Source organism: Piliocolobus tephrosceles, unplaced genomic scaffold, assembly GCF_002776525.5.
Source record: "Piliocolobus tephrosceles isolate RC106 unplaced genomic scaffold, ASM277652v3 unscaffolded_22044, whole genome shotgun sequence".
NCBI lineage: Eukaryota > Metazoa > Chordata > Mammalia > Primates > Cercopithecidae > Piliocolobus > Piliocolobus tephrosceles.
In genome coordinates, this window is record NW_022304360.1 from 1 (window position 1) to 8,982 (window position 8,982).

General features: G+C 60.2%; 1 non-coding gene across 1 annotated transcript; it reads left to right on the forward strand.

Moving 5' to 3' along the window:
- The first annotated feature begins 27 nt into the window (after nt 1-27).
- Nucleotides 28-131, forward strand: LOC113221236. Its single transcript, XR_003307769.1, has one exon. It is a non-coding gene; the product is annotated as a U6 spliceosomal RNA (small nuclear RNA).
- The last annotated feature ends 8,851 nt before the right edge of the window (nt 132-8,982 follow it).

An 8,982-nucleotide genomic window follows, 5' to 3' on the forward strand; every position in this document is an offset into this window, starting at 1 on the left:
AACAACAACAACAACAACAACAACAGACTGCTCACTTCAGCAGCACCTATACTAAAACTGGAACAACGCAGAGATTAGCATGGCCTCTGCACAAGGATGACACAAAAATTCATGAAGTGTTCTGTATTTTTATATTAAAAATAAAAAATAAACAACACACACACACAAAACTGTGCCTCAAAACATGTCATCTAGGGGCTGGGTGCAGTGGCTCACACCTGTAATCCCAGCACTTTGTGGGGACGAGTTGGGTGGATCACCTGAGGTCAGGAGTTCAAGACCAGCCTGGACAACATAGCGAAACCCCATCTCTACTAAAAACACAAAAATTAGCCGGGCGTGATGGCGCATGCTACTCTGGAGGCTGAGGCAGGAGAATCACTTGAACCCGGAGGCGGAGCTTGAAGTGAGCCAAGATCACACCACTGCACTCCAGCCTGGGCGACAGCGAGACTCCATCTGAAAAAAAACAAAAATATGTCAACTAGGAACACCTGTGTTCTGTGTTATGTTCTGACTGAGTCTGCTGCCAGGACACCTGCCCCCGGCCTGCCGGGGTGTGGCTGAGCTGCCTAGGCCTCCACCCACCTGCCCAACCTGCTCGCACACCACAGCCCATGGGTCCACTGGGAAAGCACCTCAGGTGCAGTGAGGCCTCAGAAGCCGACCTCAGTTGCACGCAGGTGGGTGACAGGGCATGCAGCGTCATCTGCAGAGCGCCCAGTGGGCACTGCCTCCCGTGGCCCCTGGGCCGCAGGGTTTCCCAGGCTGGGTCAAAGCTAATTTCCCCAAATCCATACGAAGTGACAGTAGATTATTTCCTCTGCAACAAATAGCTGAAATTAAGGAATTTGAAAATTTTACAAAGGCAATATTTGTTAACTTTAATAAATTCGAGATGAAGAGATTAATTTTGTTTTCTCATTATTGTTCAGAATGAGCACTTCTGGGATAAAGACATATTCGGCCGTCCTGAAATAAGTAAATAATGGCACCCAGTCTTCTAGGTGGAGAGCCTGCAGAGAGGCAGCTGGGCTTGGACTCTGGTGTGAGTGCCTGGCCTGCGGCTCACCCTGAGATGTCCAGGGCTCCTGGGCTGCCTGGGCACCTGCTCTGGGCTGGAGTGGACACACCCAGGCAGCGCTCGGCCAGCAACGAGGAGCTGGTGAGTACAGCTCTAGTGATGGAGGCCAGCCAGGGGGGACGCTGAGAGCAGGGGGCCCAGAACCCACCCACGCGGGGCTACGGTGCGTGGGGTTGAAGTGGTTTGGTTCTGTGGCGCCGCCCAAATCTCACGTTGAAATGTAAGCCCCGTGTGTTGGAGGAGGGGCCATGGGAAGTGATGGGTTCCTGCGGGCAGATTTCCCCCTTGCTGCTCTCACGGTAGTGAGTTCTCACGAGATCTGGTTGTGTAAAAGTGTGCAGCACTTCCCTCTTCGCTCTCTCTCTCCTGCTCTGGCCACGTGAGACGTACCTGCGTCCCCTTCACCTTCCACCTTGAGAGTTTCCTGAGGTCTCCCGAGCCATGCTTCCTGTACAGCCTGTGGAACTGTGAGTCAGTTAAACCTCGTTTCTTTATAAATTACTCAGTCTCAGGTAGTTGTTTGCAGCGGTGTGAGAACGGACTTATTTAGGGCTGAAATGCTGCCAAAGAGGTGCTGAGAAAGAGAAGAGCATCGTCTACCAGGAAGGGGGCGCAGCCAGGAAGGGGGTGTAGCATGTTCACCACAGAAGTGCGAAGGCAGCCCAGGCGCCCACCACGGGGGAATGCACAGAATGTGGGCCGAGCACAGTGGCTTATACCTGTGAGCCCAGCACTGTGGGAGGCTGAGGTGGGCAGATCACTTGAGATAAGGAGATCGAGACCAGCCTGGCCAACACGGTGAAACCCCGTATCTACTAAAAATACAAAAATTAGCTGCACGTGGTGGCAGGCGCCTGTAATCCCAGCTACTTGGGAGGCTGAGGCAGGAGAATCACTTGAACCGGTGGGGCGGAGGCTGCAGTCAGCAGAGATCGTGCCACTGCACTCCAGCCTGGGCGACAGAGTGAGATTCCATCTCAAAAATTAATGAATTAATAAACATTCAAAAGTCAACAACAAGGGGTTGAGGACCTCCACTGGTGGTGTTCATGGCAGCAGGGAAGCCAGGTACCAGTGCATGAGGACGTGGAACCAGGACTACAAAGACGCTGGGCTGAGGAGAAGACCAACCAGGCTGGGGCTGGCGTAGGGTCCGGGGAGGGTCCATCTCTGAAATGGGTGACATAAGCCAGACACAGTGCTTTGTGCTCAGGCCTCTCTGCATTGGGTTTCCTGTCACACACACACAGAGCATTGAATGGAATTCACCGTGAGCGATACAACCAGGGGCACAGCACCCCCTCCTCACTGCCTGACTCAAAGGTCCTGGGTCCCCACAGGAGCGACTGTGGGCAGGGCCACCTGGGGGCTGCCCATCAGAGTGTCTGCACCCAGATGGCTACATTCCAGGGCTGGGCACCTCTGGCTTTCCTAGAACCTTCATGTCACAGCTAGGAGCCCCAAGTGTGTGCCCCACAGAGCCCCAACAATAGTGCCCAACTGTCATTTGCCCATCTTCATGGTCCACAGACATCGCTACCTGAGTCTCCAGCCAGGGGCAAGATATGAGCTGATGGGCCCAGCCTAGGTTTAATGGTCCAGGCATGGGGCAGCGTCACTAAAGCCTGGGCTGACAGGGACAAAGGTGGGTTTTCTAAAGGAAATTGCAGGGTAAGGGAGATGGATAGCAGGCAAGGCTGGATCAAGGGGCTCAGAAGATGTGAGGCAATGTATGTGTGTGCGTGTGGTAAACACAAATACAGTAGATGGTTATTGTGGGTCTTTTCTGCTTTCTGCTCTTCTTGTTTCTCATAAATTGTTTAATTTGCTCAACAATATGTCTGAGGCTGGGCACAGTGGTTCACGCCTGTAATCCCAGCACTTTGGGAGGCCGAGGTGGGAGAATCACCTGAAGTCAGGTGTGGCATTTGAGACCAGCCTGGTCAACATGGTGAAACCCCATCTCTACTAAAAATATAAAAAGTAGTGGGGCGTGGTGGCATGTGCCTGTAATTCTAGCTACTTGGAAGTCTGAGGCAGGAGAATTGCTTGAATCTGGAAGGCAGAGATTGCAGTGAGCTGAGATCGCGCCACTGCACTCCAGCCTGGGTGACAGAGCAAAACTCCATCTCAAAAAAGAAAAAAATCCAACAATATGTCTGAGTGGCCCTGCTGATACACTTGGATCAAATCCCTTCTTCCTGGCTTCAAGGCAGTGTTCTGTCTTTGGGACATGTCCCGGTGTGGTCAGCCCAGGGCAGCCACCAGCTGACACAGCAGCTTCGTGGGTCTTGGAAAGGTGCCTGATTCCTCGCGGGCTATGGCCCCACTGTGGGGCCATGGATCCATAAACAGGGTGCAGGTGGGACTCCAGCCTCTACCCACGCCCTTGGCCACAGCCAGCAGGACACATGGCGCTGGATCAGCCAGTCGGCCATGGGTGGGCACGTGGGCAGTTTCCAAATTCTTTCCTATTACAAATCACACTGCAACACCATGCTTGCATTAGCCTTCCCGTGCAAAGGCGGGAGTGTCGCTCCAGAGCAGACACCAAGAACGCTGGCCGCAGAACATGTGCTTCTTGAATCATAATAGCTGCTACCTGGTGGCCCTCCCGAGGGGCTGTACCAGGAGCCCGAGTGCCCACCCCCCACACCCTCCTCTGCACATGATAATATGTGATTTTTCCCCTCCCTCCTTCCTTCCTTCCTCCCTTCCTCCTTCCCTCCTTCCCTCCCTCCTTTTTCTTTTTCTCTTTCTCTTTCTTTTTCTTGGCAGGGTCTCGCTCTGTCTCGCTGGAATTCCTGTGCTTAAGTGATCCTTCCACCTCAGCCTCCCAAGTAGCTGGGACTGCAGGCACACATCACCATGCACGGCTATTTTTTTGTATTTTTAGTAGAAACATGGGTTTCGCCATATTGGTCAGGCTGGTCTCAAACTCCTGAGCTCAAGCGATCCGCCAGCCTCGGCCTCCCAAAGTGCTGGGATTACAGGTGTGAGCCACCATGCCCAGTCATGATTTTTCAGCGTTGCAGAGCTGATGGGGGAAGAGCGATTTCTTGTGAGGCTTGGATCTCAGCTGCTTTCAGATGTCTGAATTGGGTGGCAGGCTTGAAGGGAACACAGCAGCCATGGTGCCACGCAGCTGCTTTGAGGAAGGCCACATTCCCGATGTCTAACGAAGCATCTCCAGGTCACCAGCCGCCACCAGGCCTTTCGGGGGAGAACTGTGGCCTGCCTATAAGGCCCCTTCTCACATTTGTACACCCCAAGCCACTGTCGCCCGTAAACAAGCCATCTCCCTTCACTGCCAGCAAGCCCCGCGGCGAAGCCTCTTGCCAGCACCGAGCCACAGCCCGTTGACAGCGCCCTGTTGCAAGTCTCAGATTCGTACGAGCCCCGTGACGCAGTGGGGGTGGTGGCCGCGTCACCTCTTCTGAGCCTTTGACCCGGCTTTGCCTGCCATCCACCCTCTCTTCCTCTGACTTCAGCACCTCTGACTTCCTGTAGAGAATCCCGTCCAGCCCAGGGCTGCAGCTCACGTCCCTGCCCCTGGCCCCACAGTCCAGTTCCTGACCAAGAATCCAGAGAGAGGTGGCCTGGGGACCGTTGGTTGAGAAAGCATCTGTCTCTGGCTGGGCCTGCTGCGCGGGAAGGATGACGGGAGCTGCCCTGGGCCGTCTTTGCCCCACACAGAGATGGACTGAGAAATCGTGTTCTGATGCTGCTGCTGTGTGACTTGGTCTGGCCCTGCCTGACTTTAGCACACGCTGGGACACCACCGTTCCTGAGCCCCACACGCTTCCTTTCTTCGACTACAGCCGCTTTGGCTGGGTCTCTGCTCTGGAAACAAGGTTGTCCTGATGTACTTGGTCAAAATCCCGGATGAGGCCAGGCATGGTGGCTCACTCCTGTAATCCCAGCACTTCGGGAGGCCGAGGTGGATGAACCACCTGAGGTCAGGAGTTCAAGACCAGCCTAGCCAACATGGTAAAACTCCATCTCTACTAAAAATACAAAAATTAGCCGGGCACAGTTGTGCACACTTGGAATCCCATCTATTCAGGAGGCTGAGGCAGGAGAATCATTTGAATTTAGGAGGCAGAGGTTACAGTGAGCGGAGATCCTGCCACTGCACTCCAGCCTGGGCAACGGAGAAAAAAGAAAAGAAAAGAGAAAGAGAAAGAAAGAAAGAGAGAAAGGAAAGAAAGAAAAAAGAAAAAAAAATCTGGGATGCGCTGTGAAAGTCCCCACGTGCCAGGGTTCCTCCTACAGGTGATCTCCATCAGTCCGAACCAAGGTCATCTGAAGCAGGTGTGGAATCTCCCTGTTCAGACAGGGCCAGGGAGGCTCTGAGGGCAGCAGGGACAGGATTGGCCAGAGCACCCAGGGAAGGCGGGGGTGGGGGTCGGCCCGCACAGGAGTGGGGGGGCACCACTCCCTTAAGACCAGTTCTGGTAAAAGGAGCCAAGCCTCAGTTTCCCTGTCCGTAGAATGTGACCTCAGTCCTAACAGTAACAGCTGTGATTTGGGGTGGCGGAGCAGAAGGGCTTGGGAAGGAGGGGAAGCCATGCTGTCCAGCACGAGGAGAAGCTGAATAAACGCTAGGGTTACACTTGAACCTCACCCCCCGCCCTCTCCCAAGATCTCCCACTCGGGGGGGGGCAGCCTGTACGCAGCTTGCACGAGTTCAATCCACACCAGCACCTGCTTGGGCTCTGACCCTGGCTCTGCCACTTGCCCGCTCCAGGACCTCCCATAAGTTACTTCATTTCTCTGGGCCTCCGTTTCTTTGTCTGCAAAATGGAAATCATAGTTTTCATCTCATAAAGGTGGTAAGTAAATGAAATTATCCATGTAATCCCTGGGCATGTCCAGGCACACGCTGCGCTCCGGCAAACGCTACAAGTTAACATTGTCCCTCCCAGGCCCGCAGAGACTGCAGAGCCTCCCGAGGACCCCAGCCCCGCAACAACCGCCCTCGCCCTCCAGTCCCCCGCGCTCCCACAGCCCCCACCCTCCCTCTCCCGCGGTCCGCGGGCTCCACCAAGCGCCCACCCGCTGCGCTGCGGCGACGGCTCCGGGGCCTGAACCCGGTTCTGAACCCGGGCCTCGGGTGCCATGGGGGGTGGGGCCGGGAGCGCGGCCGGAGAGGGAAGTCAGGGTCAGCTCCCCGCAGGCGCCCCGGACCCCTGCCCCCGCGGCCACCCCGCGCGTCCCCGCCGCCCCAGGACCGTCTCGAGACACTCGGGGAAACGCCTTCCCTGTGATGCCGCGGACCCGGTCCTCTCGCGGACACGGCGGGGCGGGACGGGGGTCACAGTGTCCAGGGCGGCGCGGGCCCTTTAAGGCGGCGGGCCTCGTTAGCATACATTTGCATGGCCCCGCCCCGCCGCTTGAGGCTGCCGCGCTGGGCTCAGTCCGGCGGGGGCGCCGCGGAGAGCGGAGGGCGCGGGCCTGCGGAGCGCCGAGCGGAGGGCGCGGGACCCTGCACGCCGCCCGCGGGCCCATGTGAGCGCCATGCGGCGCCGCGCAGCCCGGGGACCCGGCCCGCCGCCCCCGCCGCCCCCAGGGCCCGGGCTCCGGCCACTGCCGCTGCTGCTGCTGCTGGCGCTGGGGACCCGCGAGGGCTGCGCTGCGCCCGCACCCGCGCCGCGCGCCGAGGACCTCAGCCTGGGAGTGGTGAGCGCGCGGCCGAGGGCGCGGGGCCGGGACGGGCGCGGAGCTCCTGGGCCGGAGTCGGGGGTCCCCGCAGGCCGGGTGGCGGGGACCGGGAAGACCCCAGCAGTGCGCGTCGGCGTCGCGCGGGAGCCCGGGCGCCCTGGACCCATTTCCTGGGTGGGGAGACTGAGGCTGGGGCGCGGGCTGAGCGGCCGGGCGAGCGCACGCGAGTCCTAGGGAGAAGCCGGCTGCCGTCCCGGCTCCGTGCGCTTGGAGCGCGCCGCAGCCTCAGGAGCCCGTGGAGTTGTGAGGGGGTCGCCCACCCGGAGCCCGGGTCCCTGGCTTGCAGCAGCCCCTAGAGCAGCCAGGGTGGGCGAGAGCAGGCATCGCGGCCGCTCCGAGCCCTGCGCGCTGCTTGCGTTCCGGGTGGGAGTGGTGGGGGCAGGAGCACGCACCTACAAAGCGAGGAAGGGCAGGGGCTGCGGAGTGGGGGCGCCCCGAAAGCCTTGAGCCCCTGAGTTTGCTCGGTTAAGGGTGTTGGGGGCACAGGGAAGCCGGCCCCCAGCTCACCACTGAGCAAGGACCTGGCCTCCAGCCTCCTTCCTCTCCACCCCAGGTCGGCCAGGCTGGCCCTGCCTGGCCCTGGTACAGTACTGAGCCAGGGGCGCGGGGAGAGCCTTCCTCACCCCACACCCGGCCGCTGTCCGCAGCTCAGCTTGGGAACCCTGCCTGGGGGGCAGCGACGTGGCCTCTTCCCACAGCCCCCTCCCCTGTTCCGCAGCCGGGACTTGCGTCTCCTGTGGACCCGGAAGATTTAGAGCAGACGTCGTGGGGTCAGTGCCCCCCGGCTGGGGCGGCCCGGTGGACTCGGGCTGGGTTCAGCGGTTCCTTCTGAGGCTCCTACCCACCGCTGCCTTCACTGCACTCTTACCCAGGGAGTCGGGCCAGGAGCCGAGGCCTCCCTGCCCCGCACAAGTGTTCGGCCCGGCCCTCGTCCGCGGACAGTCTCCCAGTGGGGTCCTGACAGGGCCCCTCGCCCAGCGCAGTGGACATTCAGGAGCTCCAAAACCTTGGGGTCCAAGCAAGTCAGTGCAGGTGGATTTCGGGCAGTCGAGGCATTTGGAGGGGCCACTTGGGTGGCACCCGCAGCCCCTGTGGTTGGCAGGACTTGGCCAGGGGGTCTGGATGGGAAGCCGGTTTGGCCACCGTTTGCCCCAGGCCCCGAAGCCATCTGGGAGGGTGCTGGCCACTGTCCCTGCTGCCCGCGTCCAGATGCCTGCAGGTCCCCACAGTGACTTCTTCCAGCCAGGCAGCCTGTGAACTTGGGGTGCCTGCCCACCTCCTCAAGACCCGTTTGTAGCTGGGGGTCTCCCAGATCCCCCACTGAGAAGCACACCCTGGGGACATGGTGTTTCCAGCTCTGGAGGGAGGTGAACCCAGGCCGGCCTTCCGGGTCCAAGGGTGCTACAGAAGGGACTGGGCCAATGCCAAGGGAAGACTCCAGGTGGTGCCCACACACTCAGGAGGATGGACCCCGGCCGAGCCATGTTGGCTGATCAGACCCAGTGCGGTTTGGAAGTTTCTTGCCACCCACCTGCCCACCTGCTCGGAAAGAGTGGGTCAGGCGCCCTCCTCTAGGCTGGTACCTGCGCCTCGGTCTCTCCTGGCACTCCGGGAGTCACCCGCCCCGCACCCTGTGACAGCACCGAGCGGAGGATGTGGCTCCCCAGCCTGGCCGGGGGCAGTGAGTGGGCCCCGGTGTCCAGCCGGAGAGGGAGGACTCTGCGGGCAGCCCCCTGCCTGGAGCCCCCTCCGGGGTCCCGCCCGGCCTGGCCTGGCATAGAGCCTCCGTCCTGCCTCAGCCTCCTGCTCACACTGGCGGTGCGGGGCGGCCTCTGCTGGCCCTCGGGGGAACCGCGGGCGGAGCTCAGGCCCAGGGGCGGGCGGCTTCTCCTCGGGGAGGGATGGGGAGGCCGGGATCTGGGCGGGAGCGGGGACTCCTCCACCGCCCCCTCTCCAGAGGGGCTCCCGGAGCTGACTGATATTCAGGTCTGGGTGCCAGGGAGGAGAAGGGCTCCTTTGTCTCAGGGACCCGCTCCTGCAGACAGAGCTGCACCCAACAGGGCTGGAGCCGCGGCTGGAGGGGAGGGCCCGCCCCGGAGCGCCCCCCCATTAGCACGTGAACAAGGCCGGGATTCAGACTGCTGGGCGGCGGGAGCCGGGCCTTCAGGAGCCCT